The sequence below is a fragment of the Pipistrellus kuhlii genome, unplaced genomic scaffold (genome assembly GCF_014108245.1).
Source record: "Pipistrellus kuhlii isolate mPipKuh1 unplaced genomic scaffold, mPipKuh1.p scaffold_m20_p_7, whole genome shotgun sequence".
NCBI classification, from domain to species: Eukaryota; Metazoa; Chordata; class Mammalia; order Chiroptera; family Vespertilionidae; genus Pipistrellus; species Pipistrellus kuhlii.
Window position 1 is genome coordinate 68256971 of NW_023425573.1, and position 23981 is coordinate 68280951.

At 41.9% G+C, this 23981-nt stretch overlaps 1 pseudogene; it reads right to left on the bottom strand.

The window, feature by feature from the left end:
- Nucleotides 1-458: 458 nt before the first annotated feature.
- Nucleotides 459-4074, bottom strand: LOC118709740 (annotated as a pseudogene).
- Between the last annotated feature and the right edge of the window lie 19907 nt (nt 4075-23981).

Below are 23981 nucleotides of genomic sequence, written 5' to 3' on the forward strand. Positions count from 1 at the left end.
CCATTAAAATTGTTTCTGTTACCTTAGAGCAGTGATTCTCAACCTTTCTAATGCCACAACCCTTTAATACAGTTCCTCATGTTGTGGTGACCCCCAGCCATAAAATTATTTTTGTTGCTACTTCATAACTGTAATTTTGCTACTGTTGTGAATTGTAGTGTAAATATCGGTGTTTTCTGATGGTCTTAGGTGATCCTGTGGTAACCAACAGGTTGAGAACCGATGCTATAGAGCAGGCGTCCTCAAACTTTTTAAAGTGGGGGCCAGATCATGGTCCCTCAGAGAGCTGGAGGGCCGGACTATATGAACTACTAATTCCTACTGTAACACCTCGGCTGCGCTCACTGCCCAAAAAAACCTGGCGGGCCGGATCAGACTCCTCTGCGGGCCGCATGTGGCCCTCGGGCCGTAGTTTGAAGACGCCTGCTATAGAGCCTAAGGTTAAGGAAGGATAGAGCCTAAAGATATTGTGAAATGTAATGTCTAAACTTTGAAGTTTCTGGACCAGAAAATGGAGAAGCCACCCAAGACCTATATTTTTTCTCAAGGGAACTGTCTTCTTGGAATTCAAATTCCTGATGAAGTGCCTGGGAGATTACAGACACTGTCTCTCAATGTGAACTATGCCTCTTCCTCGTGTGAATGGGTCTGCCTCCAGATGACCGACCGTTCAATAACTTGAAGTGTAATCTCATTCATATTCTTTAAAATATCCAAGATGTTTGGAACATCTTTGTTTTTCTGATTTTTTGAATGATGACTATAATTGGTCTTGCTAGCACGTGGTGATTTTTTTTTTAGTTGCTGAATTATCTGAGTCACAAATATTATTAAATCCTGGCTTTTCAAGAGGAGAGCATGTAGTCTGTAGAGGAGAAAACGGGGCACAGGAGAGGGAAGGGCTGGATTTGAAGGAAGTACTGGAACTACAGGATGGGAAGGAGAGGGAAGTACTGAATTTGAACATGGATCTGGCTTGACGCTCAGTTGAGCAGTCCCTGATGATGGCTCTGTCCCAAACCACCAGGCCCGTCATTCCAAAGGAGCTGAATTTGTGCTGTTTTTCAGTTCCTGCATTTCCACAATTGCAACAGTGTGAGAACCTAGAAAATTTTATTCATCTTCAAGGACAGCTATTTTTTAAATTGAAGCTTTACATACCGGCTGAGCATTTTTTACTGGTGAGTTATACGTTAGAGAGCAAGTGACGGTGGATCCCAGTCTAATTGCAATGGATAGAAAAATTCACTTTTCTCATCTTCCTCATTTTTTCAAGACCATTGCAAGATCTGAGATAGTTGGCTTCATCATTTGCCACACACAAAAGATGAAACTACACATCCACAGTCACCTTAGTCTACAGAGTTCAGGGGCAGGATCAACTCAAAATCAGGCCTGGGACGAGGCTTTGAAGGACACCTGCGAACCTGGGCTTGCAGGCCACGGGCTCTAAAGACATCCGGGAGACCCAAGGCTGGGTCCTGGAAATCCTCGCTCAGCCCGGATAACTCCAGCAGAGGAGCCACCTCCTCCTAGTGTGTCCCACCCAATCTCTGCTCCAGAGCTAAGATTTTAATTTATAGTAATAATTGCTAAAGGACACTTCTTATAGACATAAAGATGCTTACTGGGATGGATTTGTATATTTCATAATTTCCTCTCAAGAAAGAATTCATCACCAACTTAGAGGGTAAGAAATAACACAATGGGATTTCAATAGAGAACGCCCTGTCAGCTGATGGTCAAGGTCATGCTTACCTGGTAAACAGTGATTCATCTTTTAACATTTCCATCCTTTCTGATCAGGTGTTAGGTTACTAGAAGAAGGATATTTGGGGTTACTTTGCAGCTGTGTATTGGTGGCCGTTTGTATTGCTAAGTCTGTTCCACTGCTCCCCATTTTTAACTGCTTCAGATAACTGCTCTGTTACAAACTTGCAAAGCATTCCTGTGTCCACTCAAGTCCATTGTTTCTCAGCATCTCTTACCAAGCTCAATGTGAATCATACTCTTCTCATAGCAGCTCTTAGAGCAGATTTTACTATACCCATCCTATCTAATAAAAGAGTAATATGCATATTAACTGTCACTCCACAATAAAATGGCGGTACCTATAGCCACAAGATAGCGGCACCCAGTCCTCTCAGCCCACCAGAGTCCCTCAGTCTCAGGAAGGGCTGCTGCTGAGAGCCTGCGGAGTAAGTGGCCAGGCGGAATACTGCTCAGAGGCCATCCTGACCCTTTATGAAAAACAAAAACAAATTCATTCCCCACGGCTAGATTCCCTGCCAGGGGCGGCAGGCTGGGCTGGGGTCTCAGCTTGGACCCCCACGGCATGATCCCCTCCCAGCAGCCGCAGTCTGGGGTCTCAATCACTGAGTCACACCAGCCAGGCAGATTTGGAGGAATCTTAAATGTTTCTTTAAAAAAAAAAAAAAAAATATATATATATATATATATATATTTTATTGATTTTTTTTTTTTTTTTCAGAGAGGAAGAGACAGGGATAGAGAGCAAGAAACATCCATGAGAGAGAAACATCTATCAGCTGCCTCCTGCACATACCTCACTGGGTATGTGACCCCAACCAAAGTGCATGGCCCTGACCAAAATCGAACCTGGGACCTTTGAGACTGCAGGCTGATGCTCCATACACCTAGCCAAACCAGTTAGGACTGTCCAATATGTTAAAGAAAAAAACTCTATCTAATAAAGAGGGAGTATGCAGGGGAGAGCATTTGGGGGTGACCAGGTTGTCAGGGGAAGGCAGTTGGGGATGATAGTGCTGGCAGGAGAGCAGTTAGGTGTTGATCAGGCTGGCAGGGGAGTAGTTAGGGGGTGATAGGGTTGACAGGCAGAAGCGGTTAGGGGCAGTTAGGAAGGTAGGCAGGCAAGCAGTTGGGAGCAAGAAGTCTTGGATTGTGAAAGGGATATCTGACTGCCTGAGGGGTCCCAGATTGGAGAGGGTGCAGGTTGCACTGAGGGACACCTTCCCCCTCCAGTGCACAAATTTTGTGCACCAGGCCTCTAGTTTTTAAATAATAAACCAAGACTTTTAAAAGTTAGGCAATCTGCCCACTGATAAGCACCGTTATTTGGGGCCAGAGTCAGGATTGATTCAAAGATTTCCTGACTCCAGAGCCTAAAATCTTCCCACTATCCTATGCTTCCCACCACAGGAGTCCAGGAAGAGATGAACCTCAGGACAGAAACTACTCTGAAAGAGTACACTAGGAACTAAGGAGGATATTTAACATACTACACACAAACCACATTTTTGGGCCTATTCAAATTGTAGGAAAATTATAAGCAAGCAACAAAATGACAGTTGTGTGTAACTCTAATAAAGCTGGGACCCAGAGGTTTCTGTCTTAGGGCATGTTTCCTGTGAAATAAACATATGAACTGTATTTTTTCTGCCCAGTCCTGGAAATGTCTTCTGGCTTGGGAATTATTTACTATGTTATCCTGGTGGAAGGTAAAGCCTCTGATGGTGAAGGTGGGTGATGGCGTTTTTAGGACAGCATTGCTAGAATGGAACCCAGGGATTGACGCGTGGTGTTGATAATGTCAGCTGACGTGTCTATTTTATGGTGGCAGGGGCAGCGTGTCCTCACCTTCCTAGTGCTACGACATGATTTTAGAAGTTGTTTCCAAATGCATGTGGCTCTGAGCCTGACTCCACATTGCCTTTAAATAAATTCCTTTTCTTCTCAAATTAGAGTAAGTTTTTGTTGCTTGTAGTTAAGTTGCCTGACTGATACATTAGAACAAGCATGTCAAACTCAAAGCCTGCAGACTGCATGCCTCTTTTTCTTTTTTCTTTTTTCTTTTTTTTAATATATTTTATTGATTTTTTTACAGAGAGGAAGGGAGAGAGATAGAGAGCTAGAAACGAAGATGAGAAAGAAACATCGACCAACTGCTTCCTGCACACCCACTACTGGGGATGTGCCTGCAACCAATGTACATGCCCTTGACTGGAATCGAACCTGGGATTTTTCAGTCCGCAGACCAATGCTCTATCCACTGAGCCAAACCTGTTTCAGCTGCATGCCTTTTATTTGGCCCATGTTAGCCTTTGAGTTTGACATGCTTGCATTAGAATCAAGAGGCACAAGCCCACAGGGAAACAGAAGAAATCAGAGTTAGGTTATCTAGTCTGATTAAGGTTGGGGGTTGAAAAATCCAGCCTTAATCAGACTAAAGGGTTTTGATGCAGGTAGCCAGTGGCACACAGTAGCAAAATATTAAATTATCACCTAAAATGAAGTAGCCGTTGAAATTAAGCTTCGGAGAGACCAAGTAGCAGCTGAGGACAATAGGTGTAAGACTGGTTTAATGGAATTGGACAGCTTAAAGAAAGAGAATGGTGAGCTCTAACTCCTTATATCTTAGCTCAAATTCCCAAGTCCTCAGCTCAAAGCACATGCATACCAGGGATTTTCTATGAGTTCTAAAACAGAAAAACAGCAACAATAAGAACCCCACCACCACCACCACCATCACACACACACAGCAGCTGGGACTAAAATAGGTAAAAACTAAAAATGAAGTTTGACCTTGTGGGTTGCTGAATTACAAAAATCAGTTAATTTCACAGCTTAAATATCCTCTTATTTGAAACTGAGGTCACTGACTAGTCCAGAATAGGACCCTGAGGACTGAATGGAGAGATGAGCAATCAGCTGACTTAATGTCGTCCCAGGGTTGGCCTCCCTGCAAAGGAAGGCAGTGATGAGGTTCCTAACATGCCTCAGGAGACCAGTTGAAAAGACAAACCCATCACAGGAATTGAGTTTCTGCTAATTTATAAAAGCAATAACCTGGGGAATACATGTGATGAGGGATTCTGAGAATTCTAGACCAAAGAAGGAAAAACATGCTTTAGATCCAGCTGACTCTGTTGGTATGGAGGCAGTTACCAAAACCCAGGCTCATTGGACCAGTGGGAGCAGCACTGCTCAGTTGGCTACTGAAACTGAGACTCACGGGGGCCAGCGTAAATAACAATGCTATCCTGTTTCCCCGAAAATAAGACAGTGTCTTATATTAATTTTTGCTCCCAAAGATGCGCTAGGTCTTATTTTCAGGGGATGTCTTATTTTTTCATGAAGAAGAATATGGTACATATTTATTGTTAAATGAAAAGAAAGGAAATTTATTACCTCTATACGGTACAGTAGTACGGTAGTTGTCAACACAAACCAGACAAACTGTGAATCCTACAGTATCAAGTATTTACTCATTTATTCAATGACAATCATGTCATCATCTTCTGGAACATCATCATAACAATCCAATTCCTGAATTTCCTGGTGAATTTCTTGTGACTCCATTTCTTTCAGAATCAGTGGACCAAATCTCTCATGTTTAGCAATAGAACTGTCTTTAAATGAGTACTTCTTGTCAAGGTAGCCTGCTCGCAGTGCATTTGCAATGCAACTGTCCGTGATTTTCTCCCATGAATTCTTCACCCAAGTCACAACTTCTTGCAGTTTAGGTTTCACAAAGTTTCTGAGACAGAGCCTGGGGGGGGGGGGGGGGGGACCTTACTTTCAGGGGGAATGCCTAATATTTCACTCAGAAGGAAACCTGTAAGTAGGTCTTATTTTCGGAGGATGTCCTATTTTCAGGGAAACATGGTAGCTGGCACCAACAGAGCCCTTACTAGGTGCTAAGCACTGTTTCACATGCTTTTATAGTATAAGGTATTAAATCCTAAGAATATGCTTTGAAATATATATTATCACCTTACTTATAAAAGAGGAAGCTGAGGAACTGAGTTCAACAACTTCCCACATGCAGCTTGTAAGTGGTAAAGCTGAGACTCCGATTAGATAGCCTGGTTCTAGAGTCGGCCTTGAAAGCTTGTGCTGAAGTTCTGATAGAGGGAGATGCCAGACACTTTCATATTCTGAGAGGAAGGAATCCAAGAACTTAGGAAAATGATCCAATAGACATATCAAGTGTTGACCTACTTATCCATTCCTATAGCACCGAGGTTGGCAAACTGCGGCTCATGAGCCACATGCAGCTCTTTGGCCTCCTGAGTGTGGCTCTTCCACAAAATACCACGGCCTGGGTGAGTCTATTTTGAGGAAGTGGCCTTAGAAGAAGTTTAAGTTTAAAAAATTTTGCTCTCAAAAGAAATTTCCGTCATTGTACTGTTGATATTTGGCTCTGTTGACTAATGAGTTTGCCGACCACTGCCATAGCAAATTCCGCCAGTGGCCCAGGAGACACATATTTGCCTCAGCACTGCGAAGTCCACTGTGAGAGGAATGCTGGCAGTTTTGGCTTTTCTCTGGAGAGTCGACCTTGGGACAAAGAGTTGTGGCCCTTGCTGAGTTCCCAAAGCTGCTACCACCAGTCTGGAGCCCCGTGAATACAGAGGAGACTGGGTACTTGCAGCAGACACTGTTGGGTGGCCATTCAAAGCCATTCCCTGACTCATTCTCTGTCTACATTCGACTTACAGCGTATGGGAAGCCAGATTCTTGCTTTTTCCACCTCAACTCTACAAGTAGATGGGACAGCATGTAACCTAGTTTTGGTCCATGAGATCTAAGGCAGAGTCTGCTGGGGGATTCTGGGAGAGATCATTTGTTCCCTTTAAATAGAAAGGCAGGCAAAGATAGGTCCTCGCCTTGGCCACCCCGTCCCTCCTGCCTTTGAATGGGGTCATGATGCCTGGAACAGCAGCAGCCATCGTTCAAGCAATACATAAGCCTAAGCTTAAAAGCCACTGTGATTCAGTACAAGATGAAAAGAGCCTGAATCCCTGAGGAGCTATTCCCACACTCTGTACCTCCAGGCTCCTTGTTATATGAGGAAAACAAATCCTCCCTTGTTAAGGTATTATTGGTCCACTGTTGTAACACCTGCAAACTACAGCATTCCTCCATGATAAAGTAACCTTGAGGAAAGATTCAAATAACATCCTAGATATGTGTTATGTATCGTCCAACAACCAGAAGAAATCCCAAGTCGCTTATATCCTTACTCTGCAGTTCTTGAAAACTTTAAAGAGGATCCAAATACATTTATACGATTTACAACAATATACAATATATACAAAAAAACCTCCTCTTTCTCCCTCTATGTACCTGATCACACCACACTGCTGCTCCAGAGCGTCTTGCTCTGAGGTCTGCAGCTCCCTTTCTTTCCTCCTTCTCCGTCCCCATCTTTTCTATGTTTATAATGACTTCCTGGCTTCTCACAGCAAAACTGAGGAGGAGGAGAAGGAGGAGGAGGAGGAGGGGCACATGTAACTGCAAAATCCCTCTGGAGACCCCCAACTCTCCTACAGTAAAAATTGTTGCTCCATCATGTATAATTTTTGAAGCTGTGTTTACAGTTGCTTATATAAACATTTCGGTTTTTCAGAACACATCACTCACTGACTTTTCATCCTTTAAGCAAAGATACCTTCTTTCGAAAGACAAGTTGGTCACAAAATGGGGTCAAATCATATTTGAGAATGCCAAATGTTCACTCAGGACATACGTTAAAAATAGCAAGCATACTTTTAAAAACAATTACAATGCTTAAGTGACATTATATGTAAAAATAAATAAAATGAAATTTAAAAAAAGGAAGCTAGCTTTAATCCCACATAAGATTGTATTACTAACCTGACATTAGTCTCTAATTGCTGCTGTAACAAATAACTGCAAACTTGTTATCTTACAGTTCCGGAAGTCAGAAGTTCAAAGTGAATCTTAAGGGGCTAAAATCAAGGTGTCAGCAGAGCTGGTCCTTCTGGAGGGCCGGGGGCAAATCTGTTCCTGGCCTCTTCCTACTGTGAAGGCTGCACACCCCTTGCCTGTCTCATCACTCCAGCCTTTACTCCTGTCACCCCATCACCTTCTCCTGCTCTGACCTTCTTGCCTCTGTCTTCTAAGGATCCTTGCGATTATATTTAGGCCCACCTAGATAATCCAGGGTAACCCTCCATCTAAGAAACATTAACAATCATAGGTGCAAAGGCCCTTCTGGCATAAGGCAACATTCCCAGGTGCCAGGGATCAGATTGTGAATATTTGAGAGGATCCTCATTCAGTTCACCACAGTCTGCTCCTGCCCCGGAGGTTTCACATCCAGCCCACATCAGACCTCCTCCTGGGTGGTGAGCTATTGCCTTTGGCAAGAGAAGGCATGCTCCCATCTGCTGGCCCAGGGCCCAGGAGATGGCCTGGGCTGTGTGGAGAAAGCTGCCCCACCCACACCCAGTTCACAGCTCAGCCTCCAGCCTCCAGCGGCTCCACAACAGCAAATGAAGCCCCGTTAAGCAAGAGCAGAATCTAATGGGCTTGCGCTCAGATGTTAGAAATAAGTGCTCATTGTTGAATGCCGCTGACTTGTAGGGCGGTTTTGTTATTCAGCAACTCTTCTATTGCACAATAACTCAAGGCCTACAGGAGAACTACCATTGTCCATTCCACTTGTTTTGAATACCTAGAGTCATGTAAATTTTAACACACACACTCACACCTTTCACTCTTTGTGTAGCTAATTTAATCTTTTTTTTTTTTTTTTTTTTTTTGGTGCTTTGTAAAAACTGCTTCCAAGAAAAATATCATCTGGGCTGAAGCAAAGAGGGATTAAATCAGAGAAGGCAGTGACAAACGAGGGGGCCCACCTGTCCTGGGAAATCCCCAATAGGAGACTAAATTATAAAAGGGCGTGTCTACTGAGAGAGGCCCAGGAAGACCTGGACTTTCCGTAAAGAACACCTTCAGGCATTGCACATTGACTGGTGTTGAGTGGTGGTCTTGTACGAATTTACAGAGTAGAGAGCGTTTCCCAGCTCAGCCGTCTGAATAACTGCTGTTGTTGTTGTTGCTGTTATGTGTGTGTGTGACAGCTGTGTGCTGACAGCCAATTGTGTGCACCTCTTCTCAAGTTCATATTCAGCGGTTCAGGGCACCAGGCTGAGAGCTAGTAATGAGCCATGCAGGGAGTGTTTACACCGCGGAAACCTGGCTCCCGTTAGAGATGTGTGCACTGGGTCATAATACAAAGTGCATTTCTTACACTGGGTCACGGTCAAAAACTCTGAAAGCCGTGGCCCTCACGGTGATTGAGTAAACTTCAACTCTCTGCTGTACGAACAATCCATTTGTTCAGAACATTTCTGCTCCAGGAAGCAAGCTTTGACCCTGCTGCAGAGCAAACTGTGACACTGCCCAAATGAACCTGGAAAGAGGCAATTTAAATGGATGCTTCTGCCATAATTGTCCGGGGTTCTGTGTTTTCCTTCGTCCTCTTTTTGGCTGCGGGAGCTGAGGGGTGAGTTGTGTGTGACATTTCATCCTAATGTTTCAGTCAATGAAGCACGTCCATGTCAATTATGAAAAGAATGGGTATTTTGCTTGTATGACTTCAAGAAATGGTGGTCCCTGCTCCCTTTCTCTCAGAAGTGTCCTAGGCCCCAGGAGTCCCATTCTTGAGTGTGACAGGGGGAGAGAATTGGCTTTGGACATGCTGGGGGCCCTTGTCTGGAGCCAGCAGGTGCTTGCATAGTAATTTGAGAGACCTTATGCTCTATAATAATTCACCAGCTCACCTGGGCTGAGAATTAGAAGCAAATCAGGTTGGCATTGCTAATGAAAGTTTTGGAACAATCTCTGTGTCAAACGAGAATCTTAAAATTGGCATTTACCATCATCCTCTAAACCCAGTGCTGCCTCTAGCTCACCCAACTCCAGCCCAAGGAGAAGTAGGGTAAGTAATGAGGTTCCTATACCATGGCTCATATAAAGCAGACTGCCTCCAAATTCACCAGTGGTAAAGCACCAAGAAATCAACTGATGATAACAGCCCTCTTTAGTAAGAGTGTGCCCCTACTGGAGGGTGAAGAGAACACATCGTTACTGGCATGGTACCATGGTACTTTAGCAAACTTCCCTTCCAGCATCTGGTGTGAGAAATGACTCAGGACTTAAAACAGATCTGCCTCCCAGAAGGGCAGCTATTGGGACTCTGCAGGGGCAAGTGAGGCCTGGCTGGTTGGCCTTTTAGAAGACACCGACCTGTGTGCTGCCCATGCCAAACACGTAACGACTATGCCAAAGACATCCAGCCAGTAAGCCGCGAGGTTTTACACGTGCTTAAGAATCCACTGTGGTGGAAACATTCTTTAAAAAAGCATTCTCTTCTTCCTGTTATAGATAGTTCTGAACATCAGGTATTTTTATTCCATGGCTTCAAAAGGTACCTAAATATATAGACAGGATTTCCATTTTCATTCGTGTGTGAATTTTTAAATATAAATGCGGAGACATAAAACATTCATGTAAGTCAAAATGTTTCATTGAGCAAGTTTCAACTGTGTAACAATATAAATAAGCCTGCTAAATTTTTCTAGGCAAAAATTTGGCTTAACCATGGGCAACCTGGGCAAGTGCCCTGATTGGGAATTGAACCGGCAACCTTTCAGAGCAGCGGGTGATGCCCAACCAGCTGAGTTACTACACCACCCTGGGCTGCAAGTACAATTTTTAATGCTCTCTGTCTTCTGTGCTGTTTCTGTAAGTTTGCTTTTAAAATATGTTGAACTATTTTTTTGTTTTGTTAATATATTTTATTGATTTTTTACAGAGAGGAAGAGAGAGGGATAGAGAGTTAGAAACATCAATGAGACAGAATCATCGATCAGTTGCCTCTTGCACATCCCCTTGACTGGAGTTGAACCTGGGACGATGCTCTATCCACTGAGCCAAACAGGTTTTGGCGTATGTTGAACTATTTAAACACAAACAAAAACAAGAATCTTAAAATCTACTTTTGTGTGTCTGTTTTTATGGATTGTTGCTTTTCTTTGAATCTCTCATATTTTGATGACACACTTTGACAAACACACTCAAAGCCTTGCTTTTGCTCTGTGACTTTCTGTGCACTCCAAGCCTCAGACATACAGTGTTTAGGCCCTCAGTCCTCTGCCTGCTCATTTGACCTGCGTTTCGCATTCACTGCAAAAAGCAGCTCCCTGGAGCTATACAGTGCTGGCCATTGCAATAGTCCTTAGTCAGGCTTATGTTCTGTCCACCCCACACAATAAGGGTGGCACTGGCCAGACTTTACCCACAGCCCAATCTCCAAAAATTCATTATTTAATTTGATCACTTCACTTTAGTCACTCTTGCCTATATAGCTATGCAGTTATGCAGTTATATCAAGTCAAGACCTTACCCACCCCACAACATCCAACCAGACTGGGGCCCCTGAGCCACTCCTAAAGGGGAATATTGGAGGTCTGCTTGTCAGTGCTCTCAGACGGTAACACTTAGCCCAAAGGAGCACAAAAAAGTAGCAATGATTGAGGTCCTGAGAGTCATGATACCTAATTCTACATGCCAGAAATAATTCCAAATACTTGTACTCTGTTACAAAATTCCAAAACAGATGCTCTTCACATTGGTTGACAGCTGAAGTGCATGGAGGTCACATTGCTCAAAATCATAGAGCCAGTGGGTGGCAACATCTGGATCCAAAGCCAGAGAGTTTGACCACAAGGATCAGGTTCTTAGCAAGGTGGCCTCACACCCCTAATTCCAAACCCTCTAGCCTGGCTTCCAACTGTGAGAGAAGCCTCAAGGGCCCTCCACACCTGCCCTTAGCCATCTCTCTGGTCTCACTTTTTCCCTTGCCCTCCTCACTTCACACTCTCTCCATGTGGACCAACTCTCAGTGCCCTGACTTTTGTAAATGCTTTTGCATAAGCTGTTTCCTTCCATGCAGCCAGCCAATTAAGTGAGCAGGGATGCTGCTGACTCTGTCTGAAGTTTTATTTTTAAAAGATAAAGCACCTTTAAATATTAGTGTTTGACTTATGAATGGTAAAAAAAAAAAAAAAAAAAAAAGTCTTACAGTAAAAACAAAAAATCCATCTTATAATGGATTACAGTGTTCATTGCGGTATGATACCAAAGTCAAAAGCCATTAAAATAATAACCATGGCTTACTTTGAACCCTATACTTCAGGAAACAGTAAGAGTTAAAAAAATCCTCTTATCTTTTTGTTTTCTGAAATTCTTCTACTCTTTAATTTTCTGAAATCCCCACCCTTTTGTGTTCCAGAAAACAGCTAAAGGCAAAGAACCCCTTCCTTCCCATGTGACTTACTCTGTTATGCGATTCTATGAAACCCTAGATACCCTTCCTTTTCCTTGTGATTACACATTCATTATTGCAATTGAATAAATAAACTCATCTCCTTAATTGTCCAGCACATTTTGTCTTTGACAGTTCGGTGTCATGCCTTGGTTGGTTTTGGGCCTCTCCTTCTGGTCGTCATTTACTCCACCCAAATAACTAGCACTTGGACCTCTGTGTTCTTTTCTTGACTGGCAACCTGGGGATCCAGAGAATCTGACTTGTCCTATGTTGCAGACTCTTGTCCATTAACAGTATGGTAAGAAAATGGTTGTGATTATTTTGAGTACTTGCTTGAATTCTAGGGTGAGTTTTTGGTCTGGCCATTGGGGAACTCTGAAAATGGATGGATGGTTTATAAAGACCTTGTCTCTCCTGGGCAAGAGATGGTCAATGATTTGGCTTATTACTCTTTCCTGTTTGTTTGTCAACTTGTCTATTTTGAGCTCCAATCAACTAATTTGTGCACAATGAGAAGAGAACAGCTCTTTGATACAAACCAGAGTTTGATATTTCTGGGTTTATCCTTGACCCATGGCTGCAATTTTTAAAATTGAAGCTATAAACTATCTACGTATATCTGCATGTTTATTTGTCTGCTAGTTAAAAATATATTCCTATATGCAGATGGTATTATCAAAATAGATTACAAAATCTCTTAAAAGAGTTCAATTTTCATTGGATTAGAGATAAGTAAGCACTTACATAAACTGAGTATTCCTAAAATTCATGTTTGATTACATCTTTGTGTCTGAATAACTTTGTTCATTTTTTGCCACTTTGAGAAATTATGCCAAGGAGAATGTGTTTTTATTTATTTATTTATTTTTGTTCTTTTTTTTTAAAGAATGGTTTTATCCTAAAATAGAGTTTATGAAAAAAACTGGGAATAAAAAGATATAAAAAATTGTAGAAAGTTTGCATAAAGGGAATTTTATTTGCCACAGTCAAAGCTGGCTAAGGTTGATGATATCTTCGTAAAATTTTAAAACACCAAAGGGTGTCAATTGTACTGATGCAAAACTGGAATTTGGCTTTCTCTCAATTAAAATGACAAAAATTCTGAGATTATGGGTCTGCTCTTGATAAAGAGGTTGTAAGAGGTGACTTTTACCTTGTGTGTAATCTGCCCAGAAACAGATTATAAGAATTATAAGAATTATGTCCTGTGTTTTATGTTGACTTTGACATGACCTTGATTATTTAAGAGAACAAAGTCTTCTTTGCTTTGAAATTAAAGTTCTTTACCATCATGCTACATTCTATATTTATTTTTAAAATGTTATTGTCACTTTAATTAAATCAATCACCAAGTACTATTCTCTGTAACTCATGATCCTATCTTCAGATTTCTTGACAACTTTCCATATTTTGTCTTTCTACATTGAACCCTAAATAATATCTCTTAAAATTTCCCAGAGGGTCCCCAGAAAATTACAAATGATTTATTCTTTCACCTTGTAAAAAGGGAAGTGCTAGAAATAATTAGGGTTATTTGATATGTTAATGTTGATGAGGTACATGAAAAACATTGTCAAATCAGAAAAAATACTTCCTCAGGTTAAATTTGTATGGGGAAAATGCTGTTAATGTAAGTATTTTGAAATGATGTGCTAAATGGGAAGTTCCTAGAGAACTGTCAGTGCCCTCGCTGTCCATGACGTATTTTCATTATCAGGCTCCAGATGCTGCTTTATCTGATATCAGATAACAACAGTATGGTGTTGTTAGTCATAATTTCACTTATTTTTTAAATGTTTACTTGATCATAACTTAACTTTAAAAAAAATATATTTTATTGATTTTTTACAGAGAGGAAGAGAGAGGGATAGAGAGTTACAAACATTGATGAGAGAGTGTCATCGATCAGCTGCCTCTTGCACACCCCCTACTGGGGATATGCCCGCAACCAAGGTACATGCCCTTGACCGGAATCGAACCCAGGACTCTTCAGTCTGCAGACCGACGCTCTATCCACTGAGCTAAACCGGTTTTGGCATAACTTTACTTTTTTAATTTGAATATAGCATCCAGGCCAGGGGTTTTCAAATGAGGATTCACCTGCCTTACCTCTAGAGTTTTATTAATATTTAGGAATTTAGAACCTACTCCAGACACTCTGAATCTCTTGACTTGATGTTCTTAAGATATTCTTGGTTCAGTCTAACTATGTGCTTAATATTAATGGTATATTATGTCTCAGGATCATTATATGTTTTATACCTGAAGATATTTTTCTCTGTTCAGATTATATTCATCTATTTTTAAAAATTAGATGCACTATCCACTCTTCTTGAAAAATAGGATTAATCATTATGTTTATAGGTACTATAAAACTTGCTCTGGATTGTCTTTATTTTGTTTTACACACCATAGAAACATCCAAATTTGCTGTCAGATACAATATTCTTGTAATAACTTTCATCAGGTCGTTCACATTTGAAAATGGTCAGTAGTAAAAAAAAAAACCACAACCATGTTGAGTGTTTTGCCATTTACAGATAAGTTTTCTTTTACTCTTCTGCTTCTCTGAGAAACCTTGCCTCTTCCACTCTTCAACAAAGGACTATCTCAGGGTCCCAGGGAAAGGGGCTTAGCAGGTACTTTGGGCACAGGCTTCTGAAGGCCTCACTTCAACAACTTAGAGACAAGAGGTCTGAGTCAGGGTCTCCAGGACAATAATAAACCACAGACAAACCCTGCTGCAGTGGCTCAGTAGATGAGTGTCGACCTATGAACCAAGAGGTCACATTTTATTCCCCAGTGTAGGGCATGCAGGAGATAGCTAATCAATGATTCTCTCTCACCATTGATGTTTACATCTCTCTCTGCCTCTTTCTTCCTCTCTGAAATCAATAAAAATATATTAAAACAACAACAACAACAACAGATAAGTTCATGAGATTGTTGACCCAAGATGGAGCAGAACAGGAATTAATTACAAGCACTGGATGGTAAAGAACAATTGTGTGTTGTAGAGACATAGAAGATCGAACAGAAGATGTCAAATCTCAGAGAGAAGGCAGGGGAGGTTTGGGGTGGGCGGTAAGAGATAAACCAAAGGACTGATATGCATGTATATAAGCACAACCAATGGACACTGACAGTAGAGGGGTGAGGGCTTGTGCTAGGCAGTGGGAGAGGCTGGGGAGAGGTCAATGGGGGGAAAAAAGGAGACATGTAATACTTTAAACTAGGGGTGTCGAACTCAATCAGAGAAGGGGCCAAAATCTAAAATCCAGCCTAAATCGCGGGCCGAATGGTTTACTGAACAGTCATAAACTGTCATTGTGATGGAAACGCAGCGGAGTGCAGTGATGACAGTGCGGTGCGGGACACATTGCAAGGCCTGGCGGGATGGATTTGGCCCGCGGGCCTTGTGTTTGACACATGTGCTTTAAACAATAAAGAATTTAAATTAAAAAAAGAATGATGTGTTAGAATATTGTTGGTATTTTTTGGATATAAGGAAACCTTTAAGGTGTCTTTTGTTTAAGCTTTCTAAACTCATGACAATTTAATAACTTTTGCTTTTATAAGCATAAATGACGCATTTTTTCCTCCACTCTAGAATTCAAGAATTATTAAGTATTCTCTTTTTTTGGCAATATGGGGATCTGTAAAGGTTTAACAATGATCAGTCTTTTTTGTTAGTAGGACATAATTGCAAACATTAGTTATACAACCATGGCCTTACCTGGACTGTCATATTTGAGAGTGATGCTCATTAAATCAAATATGACCAAACATTTTTAAGAAACAAAGGTTGACTTTATAGAACCAATCATTGCAAAGTCCTCTTAGAAAATTTGGCTTATAGAGTCCCTGGTGTTTTGCAAATTATTTTTAAAGTTCAATGTTCTGGCCCCTTTCTCACCTCCACACTTCTCACTCATCCATGCTTGAGCCAACTGAAATTATTTGAGGTTCCCCAAGGAATGTTATTTTACTTCATCATGCCTCAACCAGGCTAGGAAACACACTTACCTACATTTGGCAATTTCATCTTTATCTTTCAGGACCCAAGTCAAGCTCCCTTCTCCAGAAATTTTCCCCTACCCTGTGCACTCAGACAGGATGCCACTCCCTCCTCCACATCCTTCTTAGCACTTACCCCTAGCTCTGCACCTGCCACACTCCTCTGCAGAGGTTTGTGTCCATGTCTGTCTCCCCTGTATATTCCTATCTTCTTAAAGTCAGAAATGGGGTCTTACTTAATTCGCACTAGCAAATGGCTTGCATTTAATTAGAATGCAAATAATACTTGGTTTGTTGAGTTAATTTACAACTGGTTGAATTAAACTGAGAGTCAGCCCTGGCTGGTATAGCTCAGTTGGTTGGAGCGATGTCCTGTGACTGAAGGGTTGCCAGTTCAGTTCCTGGTCAGGGCATATACCTAGGTTGTGGGTCTGATATTGATCAGGGTGCATGTAAGAGGTAGCCAATCAATGTTTCTCTCTGACATTGATATTTCTCTTTCTCTCTTCCCTTGTTTTTAAAAATCAATAAAAAATTATATCCTCAGATAATAATTTCAAAATAAAATAAAATAAACCCTCTGAGAATCCTATTCTTCATAGTGAAGGAGTGGCATTTGAAAGGGAAGGTATGGGACTTTGACCTTCTGCCTAACATGGGCCCTAAATACCTTTTACAGACTTAGTAAGAAAGAAGAGGAAAGAAAAACCTTCAGAGTTAATATCTCAGTGGCAAACTGAGTTATAATGAAGCTGGAGGTATTCAAATTGGTCTTTTCTTCAGGGAGACAAACTACATAAATTAATACACTGAACCATGGCCTGAGAGCCCAGAGGCTTTAATAAATAAAGAGATGCACCAGGCCAAACAAGAACATAATGCCTCGACGTCTCAGTTACAATAACAATGTTTCCTGGGCCCGGGCCAGAGAGCAGATCAGAGAACATTAAACAATTTTTTGTGATCCTCTTAAAATCCTCTTTGATTCAGGAGACAACTTTGGCATCTCCCAAAAGCAATGTGGACATCTCCAGCCGGCTTGAAGCTCCTGCTTGACTCCTCCTTGAAAAAAGAAGCTATTTCTGGATTCTTTCTCTCTGCACTGCTCTGTCCTCTGTGGTTTCTCTATTTACTTAGGACAAAAAAAATCATTAGTATTAAAGGGGGATAATTCTGCCGGGAATGGCAGGCCTTTGTCAGCAAGATCTCTTTTATAGAGAAAAAGAGAGTAATTCTTGGGATGAATGCTTCCTTCCCCACCATAGCACATTAGAATCTTTGAGTAAGAAGGGACCTTAGAAGTTATATCATCCAGTCTCTTATTTTATGGATGAAAAAGCTGAGTTCAGACTTGTGATTTCACTTGCTCAAGGTCAGAGAGCAGGGACAACATTGCTTTAGGATTCCAATCTAGTGCTTTATTCATTCAATTTTCCTTGATCTTTGAAATACTGCTAACTTTCAATTTACTAAGTCATTTTGGGCAAGTTATTTAATTTCTCTGTACCTTACCTTCAACATCTGTAAATAAAAAAGACCGACTGCACCAGTGTTTCCCACTCTGTGTTTCCAAAGTCATGAAATCATTGGATCATGAAATCATATTTTTCTAAGACACTTGATGGAAAAGGGTTCTAAAGTCATATAAGTTTGGGAAATTCTGTCCCCTAGATACATCCTAGATCCTCTCTTAGAGATTCATGATGGTCATTAGCTTATTAAAAACTGAAAAGTCCTACCACAAAGAAACTTGTCTAGATTTGCTTAATCCAGTATTTGCCAAATTTATTTGGCTCTTGTCCCATTCCCCTCCCCAATGCCCCCAAAACATTGCCATCACCTGGAACAAGTATTATTCAGAACAGTCCTTGGAAAACGCTTATTATTAACCAGCATAACTCTTTAAGATGATTTCCCTTTAGCTTTCTAGCTCCTCACAGCCCCAGCAAATTTATTTCTCTCTAAACATTGTCTCTAACTCTTATGAAGAGCAGTATGCAAATAATTATAGGTCAGACTAATGCCCTTGTTTCAGGCTCATTGAAAATAACAACAAAAAATGTGAGTTAGAAAATAAGTATTTTATATTTCATGATGACTGTATACTTTCTATAAATTCATTTCATTATAGCTTTACATTATGAAGTGACAGAGAAAAATAACAGACACTATTATCCTTACCTGAGGTACAAAGCCTCGAGCTAAACACGTAGTGCTCTCCTCACCAAGTTTACAGTCCAGTGAGGTAAATGGACAAGTGAACACTAATAACAATGGCCAGCACGATGCAATGTTTCACTAGCTGCTAAGCCCTGTTCTAATGCTCTATGTGTACAGTAACTCATTTGATCCTCAACAACCTAATGAGGTAGCTACTGTATTAAACCCTTTTTACAGATAAGGAAATTGGGACAAAGATCGTCAAATAGATTATTCAAGGTCACAGTTTGTAAAACACAAATCCTGGAATTTCAGTTCAGAATCATAGTGTTTAGTACTATGCTATTCTGCTCCTTTTGTGGGATAAATACAATATAATAGATGGTACAGCTAAAACACCTAACTCAGCAGGTGAAGAGGGTCAGAGAAGACTCTTTGGAGGAGGTGGCTGAGTCTTAAAGGTTGGAAGATAAATAGCCAAGCAGAGATAGAGAAAGTGACTTCTAGATAGAGAAAACAGAATATGTGCCTGGAGACAAGATAGCTGGTAGCACCTTTGGGCAGTTGTATTTAGCTTTGCAGGGTGGAAGCCTGTGGTGCGGGGAGGAAGCAGCGAGTCCTAGGAGGCTTCTTATGACCCAGAGGTCTGAGGTCTTTTCACAGAGGCACTGTGTGGGGAGGGGAAGCTCTGATGACTTTAACTGGGACAGCTTTATGCTCCTGGAGTCAAGTCAATTTGGGAGGTATAACCATACTGTCAAAAAGTCTGCTTAAGAAGCCACTGCAATAAGTAATTCATGTAGGAGGTGATGATGTCTGAAAAAAGGAGGGACAGTGGAAACAAAGAGGTAAAGGCAGCTGAGACATATGTAGGAGGTAAAACCATAGGGCTTCTGGGAGCAACCAGATAGACAGTGACCAGAGGCCAGCCAGACAAAGAGAGTTGCCAGAGTATGACTTCCCAAGGGTTCCCCGGCACCACCAATATTTTTGGCCAGATGACTCTTTGTGGGGGGTGAGGTGTGGCTGTCCCATACATTTTAGTATGGTCCCAGTTCTTTACCTACTAGGTTCCAGGAACACAGCTCCCCACCTCTCAAACTGTAACATGTCTAAAAACACTGCCAAGTGTACCAATGCAGGTGAGGCTGGGGGAAGCAAAGTCATCCCTAGTGATGTTCTTCCATGTGTGGCCCAAAGACGAGCAACTTTGGCATAAAAATTGTTCAAAAGGCATGTTCTAGAGCCCCAACTCAGGTCCACTGAGTCAAAAACTCTGAAGTGAAGCCCAATAATCTTCAAACAAGCATTCCCATGGAGGTTTGAGAACCAGTGATACCAGAGAGGAAGGAGGAAGATGAGGTTGAGGTCAGCGGCAATGGACAGGGTCAGGCACATCCTCAAGAGGATGTATTCTAGATGGAGGTCAGGAGACTCCTAGGAACCCTGGTTGTAGCGAGGTCACAGGTGTGCTGAGAGCAGAAGCCATCCAGTCTTAGATAGCAAATGGAATGTTAGGTAAATGGAGACCATTTGGGATGTTAGGTAAATGCCGACCATTCTTGCCTGAAGCTTGGGTGTAAGGGATGGAAAGAGAGCTAGAGGAAGGTGATTTAGTTTTTGGACTAAGCTTAAGTTTGTTTAGGCAAAAGAACTATCTGGGATAGGACTTAAAAGCTGAAAAGGAAAGAAGTTGATGGTGTAGGAGATAGTAGTTCAGAAGAAAGTGAAATTTGTGAGTAAACAATCTAAAACATCAAAGAATGAAGTGGCAGAGACCATGTGTGATTTGGACCCCAGTCTCATGGGAGAGGTAGGGAAAAGTTCAGTATTCAGATTTGAAGTCAGCCTTGAGGATGTGCCTGAATTCCCAGGAGGGCCTCACTGAAGATTCAGGCTTGGCCTACACCCATGCACAATGCCTACTGATTTAGGCCAAGGAAAAAGAATGGAGTGCTCAATTATTTCGACATACCAATTAAAAGAGTTTATTTATTTAATGAGTTTCATTGTTCAAATTAAGAAGTTCTTTTTCCACCTCACTAATCCATTTATCCTGCATATATATACAGTGTCAATGGCCTGGAGACTAAGTTCATAGATCAGTGGAGAACCCTTTATTCAATCCTTTATTCTTGGTGTGAGAGAGTACCTTAGGTGAACTGGTCTCTGCCCTCACTTTGCGTAGGAAAGGTATATTTATGCTCACCTTCACAGGTAATACAACTAAGCACCCAAGAGAGAAGAGACTTGTACAAGGAAACAGAAAGTCCTCTTGTTAGTATGTTAAATGTTAAATGATGTACTTGATACCAATGGCTCCTTGACTCCATATCTGAGCATTATCAGAGCATAAACCATAACTGACAATTTCAGAATAATAATAAGAATGCCAAAGAAAACAAGCAATGTTGTCGAGAAAACTGCTAGTTAGTGCTACCCAATTGGAAAGACCATGTGGACAGAGAAGCAAATTCTCAGGCTATTTGCTGTACTCACAGGTCCCATTTCATTGAATCAATTTCCTTCCAGCTGAATCATCATGCTTGTGCTACTGAGCCTCTTCTAACCTCAGCAGACTGGGGAAGAGGTAGGCATTTGACCAAAGCACAGCCAGGCTATAGGTTCTGCAAATCTCTCTTCAAACAGACTTCACTGGTCGGCTGGACCAATCAAATTCTCTCCCTTGGGACTTTAAATTGCTGCTTAAAAGAAAAAGGTGGTTAGTTGGTAATGTGAGCACAGAGAGAGGAACTTGGAGCAAGGAGGAAGAAACCTTGTCATCCTGGGTGAGGTTCATCACTGCTGTTACTTTGGATTCAGAGCAAGGCCTGAGGCCCTGACTGGGAAGCCCAGTTACCCCAGGATCCTGGCACTGCTGCAGTTCTCGGCCTAGGATATGAACAAGCAATCAAATCAAACCACACCACACCACATCAAACCAAACCAAACCAAACCAAACCAAACCAAACCAAACCAAACCAAACCAAACCAAACCAAGTGTAAAAACCCTTCCTTTAGGAACCCGGACTCTGCTCCTTGCAAGCAGATGTGTCTGGCCTGGTTCTCCACTCTAGAACTGCATCCTTAGGGCAGCCCCAGCACATACTTCCTAAAAGGAAGAGTATGCAAGCAAAATCTCCATGTCCCAGCCCATCAATAACCTTCTATCACAGGAACATTTTCCCAGGGAAGCAGGGCTAATCGGCCCATGGTTGGGCTTCGTTCTTGCAGGACAGAGGATGCAGCTGAGGTTAGGGATAGTAGGACTGCCAGTGGAGGAGAGGGTAAAGGCAGTATCTAGCCTGCAGAATTCTCAACAAAGCTTCCAATAACATATTTACTCCTTTTTTCCCCCGATCACCCAATGCTGATACCAAGCTGAGCAACATTTGCTCTTGCTCTCAAGAAGTTCACTGTCTGCTGGGAAAACAAATGTACAAGCAAGTAAATGCAGTATGATGTGATGAGTGTGGTTATAATGGCAATACAGGTGATCTGAGGGCACCTTCAAGAGGGAAGAGATGAAAGGGCCATTTCCTACAGAGAAAAGCATGTGTGGGGGCCTAGAGGCTGGAAACATGGCAAGTTTGGGGAGCAGCGCCAGGGCACTATGAAAGGCCTAGGATGAAGGTGCAGGGGAATGTTAGAGGTGGATGGAGGGGGGTGGGGGAGAGGGGGCAAGGTCACAACAGGACACATAGAGATTCCAAGCTTTCTCAGTTTCTCAGCTATTCTCTTAGCATGTTAATTTTTTTTTAATGGTAACCTGAGACCAAAAGAAATACCCAACAGCTCTATATATTAACTAATTGCATCCAAACAGCTTAACAGGTATTTACATCTTAATAATCACTGACATTTGAGAGCATACACATAAATTGAAAGAAAAGCCCTTATCATTTCATTATTAAAAGATCACAGTCTATGAATAGGCTATATGTATACTGCACATACCTCCAACCTTGAACTCACATTGGGCACTGCTGTTGCATTTTCTGCTGCATACTGAATATTGGGTGACATTTTTTTTTTTTTTAATCATTGTGACCACCAAACACCCAGCTTTGTAAAGATACAATTTTATAAAAAAGAATATAGTGGCTCAGCTGTTAGAGCATCAGCCCATGCACCAAAGGGTTGCAGGTTTGATTCCTGGTCAAAGGCACATACCTGGGCTGCAGGTTTGATCCAAGGCTCCAGTCAGAATGCGTGAGGGAAGCAAACAATCCATCTCTCTCTCTCTCTCTTTCTCCCTCTCTCTCTCTCTCCCTTCCTATCTCCCCTCTTCTACTCTCTCTAAAAATCAATGGAAAAAATATCCTCAGGTGAGGATTAACAACAAAAAGAATATGGTTGGACCTAATGCTGAACTGTGAACTCTCTTGGGCTAGTGTCCCTCAATGTCACCTGTTGCTGCATTTCCAAAAAAAAAAAAAAAAAAAAACCACAAAATATTCCGGTTCCCATGAGAGTGGGTGCTCTGAGGACCCAAAGACCCAATATGGTGGTTTCAAAACCAGGTGCAGCAATGAAACCACAAACTCAAAACTTGGGGTTAGTAACTGAGGTGTTAATCCAGTTTACACTCTCCATGAAAGAGGGAAAATTCTTGAACATATCCAAAGCAGATGGAGAATGAAACACCGGAAGGTGAAGCAAAGGAGACTGTGTGTGCTTGAGAGATTAGTATTAATCCTTTACGAATGGTTTTGGGTTCTGTCACCTGGTGATAATTCTCAGCCTGGGTGGGAGGAGGAAAGATGGAGAGTCAAACAGGCCATCCTCCTCGCAGGCCTATCACAGTGAGGTGGACCTCGGCGAGCCATTACACCTGCTGTTCGCTGTGTTGGTGGTGATGTGCTGTGTGTGTGTGTGTGTGTGTGTGTGTGTGTGTGTGTGTGTGTAGCATAAAAAACACTCTGAAATAATTGTTCTGGACTCTAGGCTTCTTACCTTCCAATCCCCAGCTTTGGGTCAACTGTCAGTGGAATCTCAGGATTTCTAAAAAACTGTATCAGTGATAAATGTCAAAGGAGATAGAAGAAATAGAAAAAAGAGAGAGAAAGCCAGCAGGCAGCAAACCCATGACTTGCCTAGGATAGAAAAAGCTCCTTGGTGAGGGAGATAAAGGAGACAATGACTGACCTTTATTCACGGGAGACAAGATATCCTAAAGGGAGCTGATGCCACAAAAGAAAGGGGAGTGGAGACCCGGAGAGAAGAAGCATCCTCCTGTCACGTGCGCAGTGGTGGCATTGTTGAGTCCCTGCCCACGGTGCCTCTGACGGGAGCTGTCTCTGGGCTGCCTGAGAAAGGGGCAGGGACCCCCAGGAGGAACAGCTGCCGGCTGCATGGCACACATGGTTAGAGAATCACATACTCTCCCTAGCCCTGGACCAAAAATAACCTTCCTATGGGCCTGTCACCTAGACTGGAATGCTCGCTATAGTCACCGTGCTTTTGAACTGGGGCACTGCGTCTCCAGGGTTCTTCTGTCAAATAAGAAAGGTGTTATTTTGGAAAGATAAAGCATTAACCCACCAGTGTTTGTCCACATTTTTAGCTCAGACTGGCTCATTTTAACCAATATAATCTAGGGAATTATCTAGTGTTTTCTTATGTTATTTCTTCTGGTATAACAGACTATCTCAACATAGTGACTTAAGACAGTAAAATG